The sequence below is a fragment of the Schistocerca cancellata genome, chromosome 2, assembly GCF_023864275.1.
Source record: "Schistocerca cancellata isolate TAMUIC-IGC-003103 chromosome 2, iqSchCanc2.1, whole genome shotgun sequence".
In the NCBI taxonomy this organism is placed as follows: Eukaryota; Metazoa; Arthropoda; class Insecta; order Orthoptera; family Acrididae; genus Schistocerca; species Schistocerca cancellata.
In genome coordinates this window covers 680,191,460-680,214,248 of record NC_064627.1, presented here as the reverse complement: position 1 = coordinate 680,214,248, position 22,789 = coordinate 680,191,460, and the positions used below count along the sequence as shown (strand labels likewise).

Below are 22,789 nucleotides of genomic sequence, written 5' to 3'. Positions count from 1 at the left end.
GGCTAAGAAATGAAAGAGGAAGTCGCCTGGTAGAATTCTGCACAGAGCACAACTTAATCATAGCTAACACTTGGTTTAAGAATCATGATAGAAGGTTGTATACATGGAAGAACCCTGAAGATACTAAAAGGTATCAGATAGATTATATAATGGTAAGACAGAGATTTAGGAACCAGGTTCTAAATTGTAAGACATTTCCAGGGGCAGATGTGGACTCTGACCACAATCTATTGGTTATGACCTGTAGATTAAAACTGAAGAAACTGCAAAAAGGTGGGAATTTAAGGAGAGAGCATAAGGGAACAATTGACAGGAATGGGGGAAAGAAATACAGTAGAAGAAGATGGTTAGCTTTGAGGGATGAAGTAGTGAAGGCAGCAGAGGATCAAGTAGGTAAAAAGACGAGGGCTAGTAGAAATCCTTGGGTAACAGAAGAAATATTGAATTTAATTGATGAAAGGAGAAAATATAAAAATGCAGTAAATGAAGCAGGCAAAAAGGAATACAAACGTCTCAAAAATGAGATCGACAGGAAGTGCAAAATGGCTAAGCAGGGATGGCTAGAGGACAAATGTAAGGATGTAGAGGCTTATCTCACTAGGGGTAAAATCGATACTACCTACAGGAAAATTAAAGAGACCTTTGGAGATAAGAGAACCACTTGTATGAACATCAAGAGCTCAGATGGAAACCCTGTTCTAAGCAAAGAAGGGAAAGCAGAAAGGTGGAAGGAGTATATAGAGGGTCTATACAGGGGCGATGTACTTGAAGGCAATATTATGGAAATGGAAGAGGATGTAGATGAAGATGAAATGGGAGATACGATACTGCGTGAAGAGTTTGACAGAGCACTGAAAGACCTGAGTCGAAACAAGGCCCCCGGAGTAGACAACATTCCATTGGAACTACTGACGGCCTTGGGAGAGCCAGTCCTGACAAAACTCTACCATCTGGCGAGCAAGATGTATGAAACAGTCGAAATACCCTCAGACTTCAAGAAGAATATAATAATTCCAATCCCAAAGAAAGCAGGTGTTGACAGATGTGAAAATTACCGAACAATCAGTTTAATAAGCCACAGTTGCAAAATACTAACACGAATTCTTTACAGACGAATGGAAAAACTAGTAGAAGCCCACCTCGGGGAAGATCAGTTTGGATTCCGTAGAAATACTGGAACACGTGAGGCAATACTGACCTTACGACTTATCTTAGAATAAAGATTAAGGAAAGGCAAACGTACGTTTCTAGCATTTGTAGACTTAGAGAAAGCTTTTGACAATGTTGACTGAAATACTCTCTTTCAAATTCTAAAGGTGGCAGGGGTAAAATACAGGGAGCGAAAGGCTATTTACAATTTGTACAGAAACCAGATGGCAGTTATAAGAGTCGAGGGTCATGAAAGGGAAGCAGTGGTTGGGAAGGGAGTAAGACAGGGTTGTAGCCTCTCCCCGATGTTATTCAATCTGTATATTGAGCAAGCAGTAAAGGAAACAAAAGAAAAATTCGGAGTAGGTATTAAAATCCATGGAGAAGAAATAAAAACTTTGAGGTTCGCCGATGACATTGTAATTCTGTCAGAGACAGCAAAGGACTTGGAAGAGCAGTTGAATGGAATGGATGGTGTCTTGAAGGGAGGATATAAGATGAACATCATCAAAAGCAAAACGAGGATAATGGAATGTAGTCGAGTTAAGTCGGGTGATGTTGAGGGTATTAGATTAGGAAATGAGACACTTAAAGTAGTAAAGGAGTTTTGCTATTTGGGGAGCAAAATAACTGATGATGGTCGGAGTAGAGAGGATATAAAATGTAGACTGGCAATGGCAAGGAAAGCGTTTCTGAAGAAGAGAAATTTGTTAACATCAAGTATAGATTTAAGTGTCAGGAAGTCATTTCTGAAAGTATTTGTATGGAGTGTAGCCTTGTATGGAAGTGAAACATGGACAGTAAATAGTTTCGACAAGAAGAGAATAGAAGCTTTCGAAATGTGGTGCTACAGAAGAATGCTGATGATTAGATGGGTAGATCACATAACTAATGAGGAAGTATTGAATAGGATTGGGGAGAAGAGAAGTTTGTGGCACAACCTGAGCAGAAGAAGGGATCGGTTGGTAGGACATGTTCTGAGGCATCAAGGGATCACCAATTTAGTATTGGAGGGCAGCGTGGAAGGTAAAAATCTTAGGGGGAGACCAAGAGATGAATACACTAAGCAGATTCACAAGGTTGTAGGTTGCAGTAGGTACTGGGAGATGAAGAAGCTTGCACAGGATAGAGTAGCATGGAGAGCTGCATCAAACCAGTCTCAGGACTGAAGACCACAACAACAACAGACAGTGAACTGGATAGAGGTGGAGCATTAGCTGTGTTTCAAAAACGTGAAAAACGTAGGATATAGAGGGAGAAGTACTGTTGCAGGAAGCCGGCATTAGGATGATAGCCACGGCATTGTCAGTGGAAGAGTGTCGGTATCCTATCCAGCTCCTATTAGTATATCTAAATGAGAATGGTCCAAATGAGATTTGAACACTGCTTTTTTTCCAAATATGAGTCCAATGATTTAACCACAACACCTCACGTAGTCACCTGTTTTGGAAGTTGTCCTGTGTTGATCGACGCTAACTAGCAAAAAACTGGAGGACATTAAAGAACTAGCAGCAAAAGAAAAAAGGGGAAGAGGTTAGGGTTTAATGTCATATCGAAGATAAGATCATTGGACACAGAGCACTAATTAGGATTTGGCAAAACAGCATAAAGAAATCGACTGTGGCCTGTTGAAAGGATCCATTTTAGCACTCGCCTTTTCTTCAGAGAAACATTATACACTCCTGGAAATTGAAATAAGAACACCGTGAATTCATTGTCCCAGGAAGGGGAAACTTTATTGACACATTCCTGGGGTCAGATACATCACATGATCACAGTGACAGAACCACAGGCACATAGACACAGGCAACATAGCATGCACAATGTCGGCACTAGTACAGTGTATATCCACCTTTCGCAGCAATGCAGGCTGCTATTCTCCCATGGAGACGATCGTAGAGATGCTGGATGTAGTCCTGTGGAACGGCTTGCCATGCCATTTCCACCTGGCGCCTCAGTTGGACCAGCGTTCGTGCTGGACGTGCAGACCGCGTGAGACGACGCTTCATCCAGTCCCAAACATGCTCAATGGGGGACAGATCCGGAGATCTTGCTGGCCAGGGTAGTTGACTTACACCTTCTAGAGCACGTTGGGTGGCACGGGATACATGCGGACGTGCATTGTCCTGTTGGAACAGCAAGTTCCCTTGCCGGTCTAGGAATGGTAGAACGATGGGTTCGATGACGGTTTGGATGTACCGTGCACTATTCAGTGTCCCCTCGACGATCACCAGTGGTGTACGGCCAGTGTAGGAGATCGCTCCCCACACCATGATGCCGGGTGTTGGCCCTGTGTGCCTCGGTCGTATGCAGTCCTGATTGTGGCGCTCACCTGCACGGCGCCAAACACGCATACGACCATCACTGGCACCAAGGCAGAAGCGACTCTCTTCGCTGAAGACGACACGTCTCCATTCGTCCCTCCATTCACGCCTGTCGCGACACCACTGGAGGCGGGCTGCACGATGTTGGGGCGTGAGCGGAAGACGGCCTAACGGTGTGCGGGACCGTAGCCCAGCTTCATGGAGACGGTTGCGAATGGTCCTCGCCGATACCCCAGGAGCAACAGTGTCCTTACTTTGCTGGGAAGTGGCGGTGCGGTCCCCTACGGCACTGCGTAGGATCCTACGGTCTTGGCGTGCATCCGTGCGTCGCTGCGGTCCGGTCCCAGGTCGACGGGCACGTGCACCTTCCGCCGACCACTGGCGACAACATCGATGTACTGTGGAGACCTCACGCCCCACGTGTTGAGCAATTCGGCGGTACGTCCACCCGGCCTCCCGCATGCCCACTATACGCCCTCGCTCAAAGTCCGTCAACTGCACATACGGTTCACGTCCACGCTGTCGCGGCATGCTATCAGTGTTAAATACTGCGATGGAGCTCCGTATGCCACGGCAAACTGGCTGACACTGACGGCGGCGGTGCACAAATGCTGCGCAGCTAGCGCCATTCGACGGCCAACACCGCGGTTCCTGGTGTGTCCGCTGTGCCATGCGTGTGATCATTGCTTGTACAGCTCTCTCGCAGTGTCCGGAACAAGTATGGTGGGTCTGACACACCGGTGTCAATGTGTTCTTTTTTCCATTTCCAGGAGTGTACGTACTGGATACTTGTGCACAGCTACATACTGCCGGAATATAGCCCAGCGTCCCACTGTTTCTTGAAGTAGACTGATCCTGCTTAGATCCCACTTTTCATATTATCTAAAATAGGTGGTTAGTGCTTGACGCCAAATACTACGCTAAACGCCCGTCCTGTGTGAGAACCTAGAATGTTTATCGCAACGTTACGCTTGTTGAAGAATCGCATAGTGCATAGTCACCCACTGTTATGTCTGTTGCACGAGTAAATACCGATAACGTTAAGATGTGCTCATCTCTTGTGCTATCTCTTTTCATGTGTCTATTCTGACAATGTTGTTGATAGTTTGCGGTGTAATGTCTCTGGTCGCACTGACATTCAGTGTAATTTATTACCTTTGGCGCTCCATCGGTGTTAGTATTGACATGTTGAAGGACACCTTTGCCAAGACAGTAGCAGTGGCACTTCCCACTTGGCGCAAAGCCACGGGAGTGAGATATGTTTAATGACCCTTGGCTGTCACTTTCTCACGATATCTGTGCATCAGGCTTCAAAGCAGTGGGCACGAAACCAGTCGTCAGTGTTTTCCCATCGAAAGACCTTTTCTCTTTTGCGACCAGGTAGTTTCTAACTTCTTCTATTGCATTTGAACTCTGGCTCTCTGTATTTCTAAGCAGTATTCTGTTGTTTACTACAAAAAGTCTGTGTTCATTTCTGCCATATCCTCCTTTGCATCTTTCAGCCCGTTAATTTGGCGCTTCTGCTTTCCGTGTATTCTAGGGTTCCATAACGACTCCCTTTGGTGCTACGTGTTTGACGTAGCTCTAGATCCTCTCTTTTTCTTAAGGATATTCTAAGTTTTTCAGTTTTCTTATATTGCTCCCCTATAGTTCCTAATTTTATTGTAATTTCTAATTCTTTCTGGCTCTCTAGAATCGTCCTCATAATTTCTTTCTTTTTATTTCCAAATTCTCTAAGTTTGTTTAACAGGTAAAATTCAACGGCATTCAAATATTTTGGTTTCATCACTGAACCGTAGTGCCTGAGTGTTGTACTGTTTAAAATTGACATTTTGTTATAAAAATTTTGGCCTAAATAGTACACAGTTTCAAATACTTTTCTTTCTCTTTCCATTACTGCAGCAGCTAGTATCCATATTGGTGTTATCCATTGTTTTAAGTACTTAAATTTTGGCCTTGTGTTACTTATAATTGGTAAGATATATTTGTGTAAGGTCTGTTTTGTTCTATATCTCAGTTATATATTTTCAAATAATATTTCATTTCTGTCTTTTCAGTGGTCCGCTTGTATCTTGGTAGTTTGTCTTCTGACAGTATTACCATGTCATGTGCAAATGCCAGATAGCCGATTTTTATGTTAGAGCATCGTAATGTTATTATTGTTATTATTATCATTAGTGTTATTATTGTCGCCATTCAGAAAGGACAATGTGACCAAGTGCACTACGACAGTACAGACGTGAAAATAGTAGAGAAACAGAGACAGTTCCAGACATAATAGATATCTTTAGAGAAGAAACAACGGCTTTACAAACCAGCCCATCTCAGAAAGAAAGAAGGACTGTTTCCGCTCAATCGTCACTTAAGATAGTCGGTTTCTTAAACGTAATTTTACAGTAATTGTTTCCAGTTGTGATTCGTATCGGTTACTACATGTACATATTACATACTCCGCAAGTTACTGTAGATTGCGCTGCACACCTTTTGTCCTAGCAGAACATGCGATTTTCTGTCCTGTTCCGCAAGCGCGCACTGAACAATGCAAAATAATTATTTATTCCCATGATCCCTGTGTGAGATATACGATGATGACGGTAGAAAGTTCCCGCAGTGTTCCTCCAGTACAGGTTCCCCAAATTCACCCAATAGGCTTTCGAAAGAACTATGTCACTTACCTTTCAGTGATTCACGTTTTAGTTACCTGAGTATCTCTGTTACAGTTTCATATGGGCTATGCTGACCTTTTATGATTCTAGCAACACATCTCTGATTTTGTTCAATCTCTGTTGCCATGCCTACTTGATAATCAAGAGGAACAATACTCTAGAGAAGATTCGTTTTCAATTGAAAGTGACTGTATATTTAGTAGCGATTCCGCAGGTGTGCTGTTAACTACATGTACAGTTAAAAAATTAGTATCGCACTTGGAGCCGTGAGTAGAGCTTACCGATTTTTAGTTGATGTAAATAGAGCTACTTACGTTAGTGCAGAGAATGTGAGAATATTTTTTATTTATGATGTCGCTGCTGGTTTGTTGCCTGCAGACCTTGTATCTACGCTGCCAGAAAAGAATGCAGGGCCATTAAATAGTATGTTCATGGCATTGCAATATGTGCGTACTGAGGGGTTGTAGTGTTAGTAATGCCTTGGCCACAGTCACCGGCGATCAGATGCCGCTCAGGAGGCCACACTGTGAATCTTTTGGCACTGCGGGCAGTAACGGTGCTGAGCTTAGAGATGAACAGTGTTTGCAACATTCATTCTATGGCACAACAAACCCTCAACGATAAGTTCATACTCCCGTCGAACAGCTTCAGCCATTTGAACAGGGTCACATTGTGGACCTGCGGCAAGCCGAATGGACACATCGACGGATTGCTGCACATGATTGGCACATTGTATCGGCGCTGTGTCGGTGCTTTGAGCAGTTGTCTGAGGAACATTCCCGCACCTGAAGACCAGGACCTGGACGTCTGCGTAGTGCAGACGCACGTCAAGATCGACGCATTGTGGGAGTAGAGGTGGCCGACCGATCACCATCCAGGGGCGAAATCTGGCCAGATGTTGCACCTGCTGTGTCATCAGGGACCATCGGGAACCGTCTGATAGCAGCAGGGTTAAGGTCACGTGTACCTCTGGCTGGACTACTACTGACACCACGGCATCATGACTCCTCTGGTGGTGTGAAAGAGTTGAATGGAGACTGGAATGGCACTCTGTTGTTTACAGTGATGAGAGTGGGTTCTGTCTGTATGCGAGTGATGGACGTACACGTGTACGGCGTAGATCCCGTAAGAGGTCTATTCTGAAGTGTATTCGTGCAAGACACACACGTCCCACTTCAAGCGTCATAAAGTGGGGGGAGGGGACGGGTTAGGCATAATTTACAACTCGCGGTCACATTTAATATTTCTGCATGGTAAAGTAACCAGTGCTCACAACATTGCACAAGTTGCTATCCCCGTGCTATTGCCATTTCTTCGACAGGAAGGTGATGCGCTTTCCAAGCAGGACAATGCACGTCCACATACGGCTGCCGCGATGCAAGGTGCTCCTCGTGTCGTACACCGCTTGACCCGGCCAGCACGATCTCCAGATCTCTCGCCCATTGAACTTATGTGGGACACGACGCAGCCATAACTTACTCGCTCTACAGGCTCTGCAACAACCAGCATCGAATTGCAACCAAAGGCTCGAGATGCTTGGGCAATTCTACATCAGAATGTCATTCCCCGCCTTTATGATCATTTGCACGCGAGGATACACACACGGATTGGCGCCAGAGAGGCTACAATGTGTACTCTTTGGGCACCAGATTCTGTGCGTCTCATTTGGTCTGAATTTGTTATCATAAACTCCTACAATGTTGAACTATCTATCATCTCACTCGTCAGCGATACAGATAGCTGTACCGTAGGTGCAACCACAACGAAGGGGTACCTGTTGAGAGGCCAGACAAACGTGTGATTCCTAAAGAGGGGCAGCAGCCTTTCCAGTAGCTTCAGGGACAACGGTCTGGATGACTGACTGATCTGGCCTTGTAACACTAACCAAAAGGGCCTTGCTGTGATGGTACTGCGAACGGCTGAAAGCAAGGGGAATCTACAGCCGTAATTTTTCCCGAGGACATGCAGTTTTATTGTACGGTTAAATAATGAAGGCGTCTTCCAGAGGTAAAATAGTCCCCGATTCGGATCTCCTAGCAGGGACTACTCAGGAAGATGTCTTTATCAGCAGAAACAAAAGTAGCGTTCTACGGATCGGAGCGTGGAATGTCAGATTCCTTAGGTTACAAAATTTAAAAACGGAAATGGATAGGTTAAAGTTAGATACAGTGCAAATTAGTGAAGTTCGGTGGCAGGAGGAACAAGATTCCTGGTCTGGTGGATACGGGATTATACATACGAAATCAGGTAAGGGAAATGCTGGAGTATTTTTAATAATAAATAAAAAATAGGAACGCTGATAAACTACTACAAACAACACAGTAAACGCATTATTGTAGCCAAGATAAACACAAAGCCCACGCCTACCACTATAGCACATATTTATATGGCAACAAGCTCTGCAGATGATGAAGAGATTGAAGAAATGTATGATGCGATAAAAGAAATTGTTCAGATAGTTAACGAAGATCAAAATTAATAGTTATTGCGGGTCAGGAATTCGATAATAGGAAAAGAAGAAGAGGAAAAGTAGTAGGTTAATATAGGTTGGGGGTAAGGAATGAAAGAGGAAGCCGCCTGGTATAATTCTGCACAGAGCATAACTTAAACGTACCTGACACTTGGTTTAAGAATCATGAAAGAAAGTTGTATACGTGGAGCAGGTCTGGAGACACTGGAAAGTTTCAGATAGATTATATAATGGTACGACAGAGACTTAGGAACCATGTTTTAAATTGTAAGAAATTTCCAGGGCCAGATGAGGACTCTGACCACAATCCTTTGGTTATGAACTGTAGACTGAAACCGAAGAAACCGCAAAAATGTATGAGTTTAAGGAGTTTGGATCTGGATAAACTGAAAGAACCAGAGGCAGTAGAGAGTTTCAGAGACAGCATTAGAGAACAATTGACAATATCCGGGGAAAGAGATACAGTAGAAGAAGAATGGGTAGCTTTGGGAGATAAAGTAGTGAAGGCATCAGAAGACGAAGTAGGTAAAAAGACGGGCACGAGGGCTAGAGGGAATCCATGGGTAACACAAAAGATATTGAATTTAATTGAATAAAGAACAAAATATAAAAATGCAGCAAATGAAGCACGCGAAAAGGAATACAAACGTCTCAAAACGAGGTCGACAGGAAGTGCAAAATGGCTAAGCAGGGATGGCTAGAAAACAAATGTAAGGATGTAGAAGCATGTATCACTAGGGGTAAGATAGATACTGCCTATAGGAAAATTAAAGAGAGCTTTGGAGGAAAGAAAACCACCTATATGAATATGAAGAGGTCAGATGAAAAACCAACCCTATGCAAAGAAGGGAAAGCAGAAAGTTCGAAAGAGGGTCCATACAGGGGGGATGTACTTAACGGCAATATTATGGAAATGGAAGAGGACATATATGAAGATGAAATGGGAAATATGATACTGGTTAAAAAATTTTACAGAGCACTGAAGGACCTAACTTGAAACAATCTCCCGGGAGTAGACAACATTCCACTAGAACTACTGATAGTCTTGGGAGAGCCAGCCATGGCAAAACTCTTCCATCTGGTGAGCAAGATGTATGAGGCAGACAAAATATCCTCGGACTTCAAAAAGAATATAATAATCCCAGTCCCAAAGAAATCAGGTGCCGACAGGTGTGAAAATTACCGAACTATCAGTTTAATAAACCATGGCTGCAAAATACTACCACGAATTCTTTACAGACGAATGGAGAAACTGGTAAAAGCCGACCTCGAGGAAGATCAGTTTGGATTCCGTAGAAATGTTGTAACACGCGAGGCAATACTGACCCTACGACTTCTCATAGCAACGAGGTTAATGAAAGGCAAACCCACGTTTCTATCATTTGTAAAATTAGAGAAAACTTTTGACAATGTTGACCGGAATACTCTCTTCCAAATTCTGAAGGTGACAGGGGTAAAATACAGGGAGCGAAAGGCTGTTTACAATTTGTACAGAAACCAGATGGCAGTTATAAGAGTCGAGGGACATGAAAGGGAAGCAGTGGTTGGGAAGCGAGTGAGACAAGGTTGTAGCCTCTTCCCGATGTTATTCAATCTGTATATTGAGCAAGCAGTAATGGAAACAAAAGAAAATGTTAGTGTAGGAATTAAAATCCATGGAGAAAAAATAAAAACTTCGAGGTTTGGCGACGACATTGTAATCCTGTTACACACAGCAAAGGACCAGGAAGACCAGTTGAATGGAATGGACAGTGTCTAGAAAAGACGATATAAGACCAACACCAACAACAGCAAAGTGAGGATAATGGAATGTAGCCGATTTATTTCAGACAATGCTGAGAGAGTTATATTAGGAAATGAGACTAGTAAAGTAGTAGATGAGTTTTGCTACTTGGGAAGCAAAATAACTGATGATGGTCGAAGTAGAGACGATATATAATGTAGACTGACTATGGCAAGGAAAGCGTTTCTGAAGAAGAGAAATTTGCTAACATCGAGTGTAGATTTAAGTGTCAGGAAGTCCTTTCTGAAAGTATTTTTATAGAGTGCAGCCATGTGTGGACGTGAAGCATCGACTATAACTAGTTCAGACAAGAAAAGAATAGAAGCTTTCGAAATGTTGTATTACAGAAGAATGCTGAAGATTAGTTTGGTAGATGACGTGACTAATGAGGAGGTATTGAATAAGATTGGGAAGAAGAGGAATTTGTGGAATAACTTGACTAGAAGAAGGAATCGGTTGGTCGGACACGTTCTGAGGCATCAAGGGATCACCAGTTTAGTATTAGAGGGAAGGGTGGAGGGTACAAATGGTAGAGGGAGACCAAGAGACGAATACACTAAGCAGATTCAGAAGAATATAGATGGCAGTAGTTATCTGGAGATGAAGAGGCTTGCACAGGATAGAGTAGCATGGAGAGTTGCATCAAACCAGTCTCTGGACGGAAGACCGCAACAATATCAGAAGATATTATTTTGGTACAATAGAGCAAAGGACATGTTCGAAACAGTAGCTGATTTATGAAAATATAATACGGATATCTGTTTAGACAAGTGTAGTAATGTAAATTTATATGAAAACTAGACGCTCTCAGGGAGTAATTTACAGAGGCAAAGCTTACCTGTCTTAAACTGGGATCAGGTGCAAGAGATTTCGTTTTCTGGGAGGGGCTCGTGTGTTACGAAAATTTCTAGAACATGTAAACTGTTGTTCGTCTCCTGTATGTCGCAAACAGTGACGTGTCCGCTAGTCCCGACGTCAGCGTCAGCTGCGGATAGAGGGAGAGCCTCGCAGCTGTGGACGGAGCTGAGCGCTCAGTTTCTGGAAGCTTACACTGGCGTGACTGATGGGTCACCCGAAAGACGAAGGCAAACAAGCGCTACGGCCTGCGACGAGCGACGTGATGAATCACAGGTGCGACACACTGATATTCTTGTCGCGGTTAGGAATCTGACGCTACGAAATTAGTCACACTAAGGTAAACGCTCTGTCCGTGCGATAATAAGAAATTAAGCGTGCCTCAAGACAAGCATGGGAAGCCTTCTAATAGTCTGTGCTTCATAATAGACGGCGGTTCTTTGTTTTCCATTGCAAGGCCTTGTGAAAATTAAGTGGTTGACATCACAATGCCCTCGAAGTTCCCTTGAGAGCCTGCCCCCAAAAGGTTGCCATTAAGTGCTTTTCTTCCTCACGACATCGTCGTGGTGGCTAGATGAGACATCAGGCAGCTTTTATCTTGTCGCTTACAATATTCAGGCTCTTTGCATGTGTATAATGATGTACCTTATCGAAACTAAAGAGAAAGTAGTTGTTTTCCCTTGCGACACGGACGCTGTTTGCTTAAGTCTGTATAATTTACTAGTGGTATTGGCACGGGGCATTGCACACTAATACGTCCTGGTGGGCCAAGAAATAAGCTGATGGTGAAGTAAGAAGGACTTTGCATTAATCACGACGGTACAGTCGATTTTTCTTCTCCCTCTGTTTTCTTTTCGTGGTATTTTTGTCCCCTAACCATATTCCACGCTCTTCAATCGTTAATTAATACAAATGATACAAGTGTCACATTGATGATCAAATGGATATATTCAAGCATCAGAATTCCATACAGTAACCTAATAAATATCGTAAGCTGAGTTTGTAAGACAACCACAACTGCAATGAATATTTTTTATCAGCCTGTTTCGCTCGATTTAAGAAGAGCATCGTCAGATACTGTGGAATTTACAAGGTATTACAGCATAGAATCTTAAATTGACCTAATAGAACATATTCAGTTTACAATATGATAACTTACGTTCAATGTAGTTGGCTGATTACAGGCCTATGTCAGAGATTAAGTAGCTCGTATAACAGTATTTGTAACATCTATGGTCAAGTACCTCCAAAGATAACGGCAGTATTTTACTAGTGAACGAATCAGTCATATATGAAATTACCTAAAGAACAGGTATTGAGATCATTGCTACTTTAATATGTACCCATTTCTGTATCTTACTTGTTTTTTTTCTCTGCGTCTAACAGTCTTTCTGTAAACACACCACTTAATTCATAACCTGATGTTTTCCACACTGTCGTAACTGCGCCGCCAAGTGGACCACACCCGTCAATATAGACTATCTGTTTAGCGTCCATGTATCCACACTTCAATACCTGACCTGCTGTACTTTCAATAGTCTTGTAATATTCTGGCCAAAAATCATATAAAGCGTCAATAGTCATAAGAATTTCGTTCTTCCTTGTTTTTCATTTTACTCGAAACCTATATATATTTCATTGGACACTTCTTGCGAAAATGCATTGAGACGTGATGGTCATGTTCTGCACCTATAATGAAACTCGAAGTCTTGACCAAAAAATTTTTTATTTTATTTCCTCCTTGTGTGTTTCGGCATTTCACCATTGTCGAACGAAATGAATACTGTTGATACAAAGTATCGCTTCCAACTCTCTTAATTAATCTATTTCTTTAGAAGTCAAATACCAGCTTTCATAGATACCGCTTTAAAAATGCCTTTGTAGTTCATTAATAATGATTTATTTCCCAAAATAACATTCGACCACTGTTTCACCCCGGTACACTTTAAATTTTCAGAAATGCTGAAACACGTAAATTACAAGACTATTGAAAGTACAGTATCTAAGTTCTGAAGAAGTACATTTTGTTGCTTGTGGTCTGCTGTGTAAAGACTGATTGACCACCTCTCCACGCTATTATACCACATGCAAGCCTCTTCATCTCCGCATAACTACTGCCACATGAACCCAATGCCGCGCGACTGCTACGGTCACAGGTTCGAATCCTGCCTCGGGCATGGATGTTTGTGATGTCCTTAGGTTAGTTAGGTTTAATTAGTTCTAAGTTCTAGGGGACTAATGACCTTAGAAGTTGAGTCCCATAGTGCTCAGAGCCATTTGAACCATTTTGAACATGAACCCAATGCAACCTGACAAATGTGGTCTTCGTTCTCAACTTTTATCTCGAACAGCTCTTCACATTTGCGAATTGACGAGTCTTTGATGTCATAGGATGTGTTCTATCACCCGATCCCTTCTTTTAGACAGATTGCACCATAAATTTCTTTTCAGACAGTGCGAAACAGTACTCCCTCGTTAGTTATTCAATCTACCCATCTAATCTTCGGCATTTAAAAACTTTCATTCTCTTCTTGTCTGAATTGCATTTCGTCCACGTCTCACATCCATAAAAGACTATACTTCTGAAAAGAAACCTAACGAAAAAGACTTCCTATAACTTAAATTTAAAACCTATGTTAACAAATTTCTCTTCATCAGAAACGCCTTTCTTGCCATTGCCTGTCTACACCTCACATCCTCCCTACGTGGATCACCGTCAGTTATTTTGTTACTCAGAAAGCAAAACTCATCGGCTACTTTTGGTGACTCATTACCTAATCTAACTCCTTCACCATCGCCTGCTGAAATCTGTCTGTATTCTACTACCCTCGTTTTACTTTCATTGTCTTTCTGTATTCTACTACCCTTGTTTTACTTTTATTGTTTTTCATCGTATATCCTCCTTTCGAAACACTAACAATGTTCTTAAGCTGGTGTTACAAGTGTTCTTCCGTCTCCCACGGAATTATAATGTCATCAGCGTACCTCAAAGTTTTAATTTCTTCACCCTGAATTTTAATTTCCTTTTCAAATTTCTCCTTGATTTCTTTTACACGTTGCTCATTGTCTACATATTGAATTAATCGAGGATCAGCTGCAACCGTGTGTTATTCGGTTTTCTACTTCTGTTTTCCTTGAACGTACTTAGACTCTTATAACTGCGGACTTGTTACTGCATAAGTTATGAATAAGTTTTCACTTGCTATATTTTATCCATGCTAACTTATGGATTTCAAATAGTGTAGTTCAGTAGAGACTGTCGAAAGCTTTCTCTAAATCTATTAATGCTGCCAACGAAGATTCGCTTTCTTCAATGCATCTTCTAAAGTGAAACACTAGGTCAGTTTTGCGAGACGTGTTCCTCTATTTCTGTGGAACCCAAACTGAACTTCCTCGAGTTCGACGTCTACTAGTTCTCTAGTTGTTCTGTAAGTAACTCATATTACTGTTTTCGGTATGACTTACACTGAGGTGATAAAAGTCATGCGCTAGCGAAATGCGCATATACGGATGGCGATAGTATCGCATATACGAGGCATAAAAGGGCAGTGCATTGCCGGGAATGACGGGAAGTAACGGACTGAACACGGACTGGTAGTTGGAGCTGGGCGCGGGGGACATTCCTTTTCGGAAATCGTTAGGGAATTCATTATTTCGGGATCCACAGTGTCAAGAGTACGCGGAGAATACCAGATTTCAGGCTTCACCTCTCACCATGGGAAACGCAGTGGCCGACAGCCTTTACATAACCTCTGAGAGCGGCGGTGTTTGTGTACTGTTGTCAGTGTTAACAGGTAAGCAATACTGCGTGAAATAATCGAAGAAATCAATGTTGGACGTCGACGAACGTATCCTTTAGGACACTGCGGCGAAACTGGGCATTAATGGGCTACGGCAACAGACTTCCGATGCGAGTGCCTTTGCTAACTGCTCTACACCGCCTGCAGTGCCTCTCCTTGGCTCGTGAGCGTGGTGGTTGCCTCCTAGATGACTGGAAAACGAAAGCCTGGTCAGATGAGTCCCGATTTCAGTTAGTAAGAGCTGATAGTGGGGTTCGCTACGATGAATAAAACGTTCTCGGTTTTCAGGCCGCCTCAACTCGAATAGCATCCTCGAGCTTTCGAAAATCCTCGAGCTTTCGATGACCGTCTCCGCCATCGTCGTCACGAGTTCGCTGACTCCTGAGGCTGCTACGGTTTCTTCCTTGTATAGGAATGATGACGTAATCAGCAGCCCATCAGACAGACACACTGTGGAGCGTGTACGTGAGTCGACCCGGGAAGTTAGCGGAGCTATTGCCCGTGGCAGCACCGGTGGCGTCAGGTGGCGCCAGGGGCAGGCGCCACGTTTGAAACTGGCGCTCCTGCGTCGCGTATCTGCCTCTGCTTTCTTTCGGTGTCCAATGCCCGCCCCCATGCCCTGCTGAGTGTGTAACCGTGATCTCTGTTGAAACTGTTGTTAAACGAATCTCGGCCGCTTCCTTTATAACGGAGTCCCAATATGTAGATGCATGAACTAACACTTTTGTATTTTCGAACTGTATTTTATTTTCGTTTTCTAGGCATGCTCCGCTATGGCCGACTTGTCAAGCTCTCTATGTTTTATATGGTGCTTGTGCTCAGTACAACGCTCCGCACTCTTGCGAATTGTTTGTCCGATATACATGCTGCCCCATTCATAGGGTACACTATACACGGCACTCTTTAACAGAGCGCAACATATCTCGTAACTTGGGGGCTGGCCGGAACACTGGTCTTAGCCCATGTTTCTGCAGCAGGCGTCCTAACTTGCTGCTAGTTTCTCCAAAGTATCTACATCTACATCTGCATCCATACTCCGCAAGCCACCTGACGGTGTGTGGCGGAGGGTACCCTGAGTACCTCTATCGGTTCTCCCTTCTACTCCAGTCTCGTATTGTTCGTGGAAAGAAGGATTGTCGGTATGCTTCTGTGTGGGCTCTAATCTCTCTGATTTTATCCTCATGATCTCTTCACGAGATATACGTAGGCGGGAGCAATATACTGCTTCACTCTTCGGTGAAGGTATGTTCTCGAAACTTTAACAAAAGCCCGTACCGAGCTACTGAGCGTCTCTCCTGTAGAGTCTTCCACTGGAGTTTATCTATCATCTCCGTAACGCTTCCGCTATTATTAAATGATCCTGTAACGAAGCGCGCTGCTCTCCGTTGGATCTTCTCTATCTCTTCTATCAACCCTATCCGGTACGGATCCCACACTGCTGAGCAGTGTTCAAGCAGTGGGCGAACAAGCGTACTGTAACCTACTTCCTTTGTTTTCGGATTGCATTTCCTTAGGATTCTTCCAATGAATATCAGTCTGGCATCTGCTTTACCGACGATCAACTTTATATGCTCATTCCATTTTAAATCACTCCTAATGCGTACTCCCAGATAATTTATGGAATTAACTGCTTCCAGTTGCTGACCTGCTATTTTGTAGCTAAATGATAAGGGATCTATCTTTCTATGTATTCGTAGCACATTACACTTGTCTGCATTGAGATTCAATTGCCATTCCCTGCACCATGCGTCAATTCGCTGCAGATCCTCCTGCATTTCAGTACAATTTTCCATTGTTACAACCTCTCGATACACCACAGCATCATCTGCAAAAAGGCTCAGTGAAGTTCCGATGTTACCCACAAGGTCATTTATGTGTATTGTGAATAGCAATGGTCCTATGACACTCCCCTGCGGCACGCCTGAAATTGCTCTTACTTCGGAAGACTTCTCTCCATTGAGAATGACATATTGCATCCCGTTATCTAGGAACTCTTCAATCCAGTCACACAATTGGTCTGATAGTCCATATGCTCTTACTTTGTTCATTAAACGACTGTGGGGAACTGTATGGACGGATAGCGCGAGCTGGGTTTCACACGAATGCACAGTATGACAGGAATGGAGTCCGTTTGGCCTGTTCTATTGATTCACCAGGTGTCTTCCGTCGGCTTCCCTAGAAAGCGTTTGCGATGTCTCTTTTGCTGTATCCATTTTCCCCGAAAAGACGTTTTAAGTTCTGCAGTTCAGACTGTAGGTGGTCGTGGTCAGAGACAATTTTGCCTCTACGAACGAACGTGTTCAGGACCGCTTTCTTGTGTACAGGGTGGTGGAAACTATTGGCGTTCAAGAACCGATCAGTGTGTGTTGGTTTCCGGTGCACTGAATGACCGAGCTGGCCTCCTGCCTTCCGGTCAACCAAAACAAGAATAGTAGCTTTCCGTGTTTGTCCATCTCGATAGTAAATTTAATGTTGGGATGAACACCATTCATGGGATCGACGAACTGCTGTAGTGTATCTTCACCATGAGGCCATATTAGGAAAGTGTCATCAACGCATCGTAGAAAGCAAGACGGCCATAATGTCGCAGTTGCAGAGCCTGCTCCTCAAAGTGCTCCATGAAGAAATTTGTGACTGGTGGAGACAGTGGTGATCCCATGGCTGTGCCGTCCGTCATCTCGTAATATTTAGCGCAGTACAAAAGGTACGTCTCGTTAGGACGTGACTGAGCAACATAATGATTCCAGATGGAAAATGTTGGGCCAAAAGATCCAGCGTATCTTTTATTGGCACCCTAGTAAAAAGTGACAACGTCCAGGCTAACCATTACGTGCTAATAAACTTGCCAGATGTTTAGAAAATCTGTAGGTGGGCGAACTGATTGCACTAACAATGGGCCTCGGAGGAACACTTCCCTTGTGTGTCTTTGGTAATCCATGGTCATCGAAAGCTCGAGGATTTTATTCGAATTGACGCGGCTTGAAAACCGAGAACGTTTTATTCACATATGGCGTCGCGTAAGACTCCGCGTTCACCACGTGTGTCGCACACCCCACGAAGCAATGGACCCAAGTTGTCAACAAGGCACTGTGCCAGCTGGTGGTGGTTCCATCGTGGTGTGGGCTTTGTATGAACGGAATGGACTAAGCCCTCTGGTCCAACTGTACCTACCATCGACTGGAAATGTTCTGGAACTTGGAGCCCATTTGCAGCCATTCATGGATTTGATTTTCCCAGACAACGATGGAATTTTTATGAACGACAATGCGCCATGTTACCGGGCCACAATCGTTCAAGATTAATTTGAAGAACATTCTGGACAATGCGAGCGAATGGTTTGACCAGCCGTCGAACATTTATGCGACATTTGAAAATTTGTGGTAAGTTCCTATGGGACCAAACTGCTGAGGTCATCCGTCCCTAGTCTTACACACTACTTAATCTAACATAAACTAACTTACTCACACACACCCATGTCAGGGGGAGGACTCAGATATCCGGGGGGAGCCGCGCGAACTGTGGCAAGGTGCCCTAGACCGCGCGGCTACCCCGACCCCGCGCGGCCTATGCGACATAATCAAGAGTCAGTTCATGCACAAAATTCTGCACCGGAAACAGTTACGCAGTTATGGCTGTAGAGGCAGCATGGCTCAATATTTCTTCAGGGGACTTCCAACGACTCGTTGAGTCCACGCCACGTCGCGTTGCTGCACAACGCCCAGCAAAAGTAGGTCCGACACGATATTACGAGGTATACCATGACATTTGTCGCATCAGTGTATTAAACTGATAGTTCCGTAAGATTCACACTCTTCAGCACTCACCTTTTTTGGAATGGTAATTATTACTTTTTTCTTTGAGTGTATTTCGTCTGCCTCGCCGATCTACTGCACCAGGTTGAATAGTTTTGTCATGGATCTCAATCATTCCGAGGTAATGTCGTCTACTGTAGGGCCTTGACACGAATTAGATCTTTCTGTTCGCTGTGAAATTCTTCTCGCACCATCAAATGTCTCATCTCTACCTGGTTAATCGTCCCATTGTACACTACTGCTTTCAGGTTCATTTCCTTGTACAGGCTTTCCATATATTCCTTCCATCTTTTAGCCTTCCCTTCTATTTTTAGTAGTGGATTGCCATCTCAGCTTTTAATACTGAAACAGCTGCTTCTCTTTCGTCTAACGCTCACTGTGATTCTCCAATAGGTGGAACCTGTCTTTCTATATCCTTTTCTTTCTGCTGTAGACATTTATGCTTCGTCGTTTTGCACATACAGACGAGGTCGAGTTGAAAAGAAATGTCTCCGAATTTTTTATATCGGCTGAGGCATTACAAGTTACGAGTATTACTCGGTCGACTTTTCCGCCTCGCTACTGCAAGTTGCAACCCTCTGCCGTTAGAGGGCTCCGAATTGTAACGTACAACATGGCGGTGCGTGAGCGATCCTCGGAAACTGAAATCACGAATCCGAAGAATTCTTCCACACTTGGAGCACCCACTCCTTCAGCAGGACAATGCCAGGCTACACACGAGCCCTGCGACACCTGCAACAATCCGACGCCTTGAGTTCACTGTCATCTGTCTTCCATATAGTCCCGACTTGGTCTCATCCAATTTTCATTTGTTTCCAAAATTTAAAGAATACCTTCGAGGTCTTCACCTTGATTGTGATGAAGTGATGCGAGCAGAGGTGAGGTGAAGTGACCGTGAACAAAGTGAAGCGTTCTGCAGGAACGGTATCAGCAAATTCATCTCTCATTAGGAGCACTGTCTTGCGAAATAAATACACTACTGGCCATTAAAATTGCTACACCACAAAGATGACGTGCTACAGACGCGAAATTTAACCGACAGGAAGAAGATGCTGTGATATGCAAATGATTAGCATTTCAGAGCATTCACAAAAGATTGGCGCCGGTGGCGACACCTACAACGTGCTGACACGAGGAAAGTTTCCAACCGATTTCTCATACACAGACAGCATTTGACCGGCGTTGCCTGGTGAAATGTCGTTGTGATGCCTCGTATACGGAGGGGAAATGCGTACCATCACGTTTCCCACTTTCATAAAGGTCGGATTGTAGCCTATCGCGATTGCGGTTTATCGTATCGCAACATTGCTGCTTGCGTTGCTCGAGATCCAATGACTGTTAGCAAAATATGGAATCGGTGGATTCAGGAGGATAATACGCAACGCTGTGCTGGATCCCAACGGCCTGGTATCACTACCAGTCGAGATGACAGCCGTCTTATCCGCATGGCTGTAACGGATCGTGCAGCCACGTCTCGATCCCTGCGTCAACAGATGGGGACGGTTACAAGACAACAACCATCAGCACGGACAGTTCGACGACGTTGCAGCAGCATGGACTATCAGCTCGGAGACCATGGCTGCTATTACCCTTGACACTGCATCACAGACTGGAGCGCCGGCCGCGGTGGTCTAGCGGTTCTGGCGCTGCAGTCAGGAACCGCGGGACTGCTACGGTCGCAGGTTCGAATCCTGCCTCGGGCATGGGTGTGTGTGATGTCCTTAGGTTAGTTAGGTTTAAGTAGTTCTAAGTTCTAGGGGACTTATGACCTAAGATGTTGAGTCCCATAGTGCTCAGAGCCATTTGACCCATTTGACAGACTGGAGCGCCTGCGAGGGTGTACTCAACGACGAACCTGTGTGCACGAATGGCAAAACGTCATTTTTTCTGTTTACAGCATCATGATGCGTGTTTGGCGACATCGCGGTGAACGCACATTGGAAGTTTGTATTCGTCATCGCCATACTGGCGTATCACCCAACGTGATGGTACGAGGTGCATTCAAGTTCTAAGGCCTCCGATTTTTTTTTCTCCGGACTGGAAAGAGATAGAAACATGCGCATTGTTTTAAAATGAGGCCGCGTTCATTGTCAATACGTCCCAGAGATGGCATCACCGTACGGCAGATGGAATTTTACCGCCAGAGGCGAGAATGAGAACTGTTTTAAATACTTAAAATGGCGACGTTTTCCTTACTTGAACAGCGTGCAATCATTCGTTTTCTGAATTTGCGTGGTGTGAAACCAATTGAAATTCATCGACAGTTGAAGGAGACATGTGGTGATGGAGTTATGGATGTGTCGAAAGTGCGTTCGTGGATGCGACAGTTCAATGATGGCAGAACAGCGTGTGACAACAAACCGAAACAACCTCGGGCTCGCACAAGCCGGTCTGACGACATGATCGAGAAAGTGGAGAGAATTGTTTTGGGGGATCGCCGAATGACTGTTGAACAGATCGCCTCCAGAGTTGGCATTTCTGTGGGTTCTGTGCACACCATCCTGCATGACGACCTGAAAATGCGAAAAGCGTCATCCGGGTGGGTGCCACGAATGCTGACTGACGACCACATGGCTGCCCGTGTGGCATGTTGCCAAGCAATGTTGACACGCAACGACAGCATGAATGGGACTTTCTTTTCGTCGGTTGTGACAATGGATGAGACGTGGATGCCATTTTTCAATCCAGAAACAAAGCGCCAGTCAGCTCAATGGAAGCACACAGATTCACCGCCACCAAAAAATTTCGGGTAACCGCCAGTGCTGAAAAAATGATGGTGTCCATGTTCTGGGACAGCGAGGGCGTAATCCTTACCCATTGCGTTCCAAAGGGCACTACGGTAACAGGTGCATCCTACGAAAATGTTTTGAAGAACAAATTCCTTCCCACACTGCAACAAAAACGTCCGGGAAGGGCTGCGCGTGTGCTGTTTCACCAAGCCAACGCACCCGCACATCGAGCTAACGTTACGCAACAGTTTCTTCGTGATAACAACTTTGAAGTGATTCCTCATGCTCCCTATTCACCTGACCTGGCTCCTAGTGACTTTTGGCTTCTTCCAACAATGAAAGACACTCTCCGTGGCAGCACATTCACCAGCCGTGCTGCTATTGCCTCAGCGATTTTCCAGTGGTCAAAACAGACTCCTAAAGAAACCTTCGCCGCTACCATGGAATCATGGCGTCAGCGTTGTGAAAAATGTGTACGTCTGCAGGGCGATTACGTCGAGAAGTAACGTCAGTTTCATCGATTTCGGGTGAGTAGTTAATTAGAAAAAAAATCGTAGGCCTTAGAACTTGAATGCACCTCGTACGGGGTGCCATTGGTTACACGTCTCGGTCATCTCTTGTTCGCAGTGACGGCACTTTGAACAGTGGACGTTACATTTCAGATGTGCTACGACCAGTGGCTCTACCCTTCATTCGATTCCTGCGAAAACCCTACATTTCAGCAGGATAATGCACGACCCCATGTTGCAGGTCCTGTACGGGCCTTTCTGGATACAGAAAATGTTCGACTGCTGCTCTGACCAGCACATTCTCCAGATCTCTCACCAATTGAAAATGTCCGGTCAATGGTGGCCGAGGAACTGGCTCGTCACAATACGCCAGTCAGTACTCTTGATGAACTGTGATATCGTGTTGAAGCTGCATGAGCAGCTGTACCTGTACACGCCATCCAAGCTCTGTTTTACTCAATGCCCAGGCGTATCAAGGCCATTATTACGGCCAGAGGTGTATGTTCTGGGTACTGATTTCTCAGGATCTATGCACCCAAATTGCGTGAAAATGTCATCACATGTCCGTTCTATTATATTTGTCCAATGAATACCCGTTTATCATCTGCATTTCTTCTTGGTGAAGCAATTTTAATGGCCAGTAGTGTATATAAACATGAAGAATAAAAATGTAATGTGTTACTAAAGTCTTC

The 22,789-nt window shown here is 44.3% G+C and overlaps 1 protein-coding gene across 1 annotated transcript in view; it reads left to right on the top strand.

The window, feature by feature from the left end:
• Nucleotides 1–22,789, top strand: part of LOC126157528 (allatostatin-A receptor-like) — a gene marked incomplete at its 3' end in the record, with an annotated part of 97,769 nt that overhangs the window by 74,560 nt on the left and 420 nt on the right. The gene's annotated exons all lie outside the window — the stretch shown is intronic.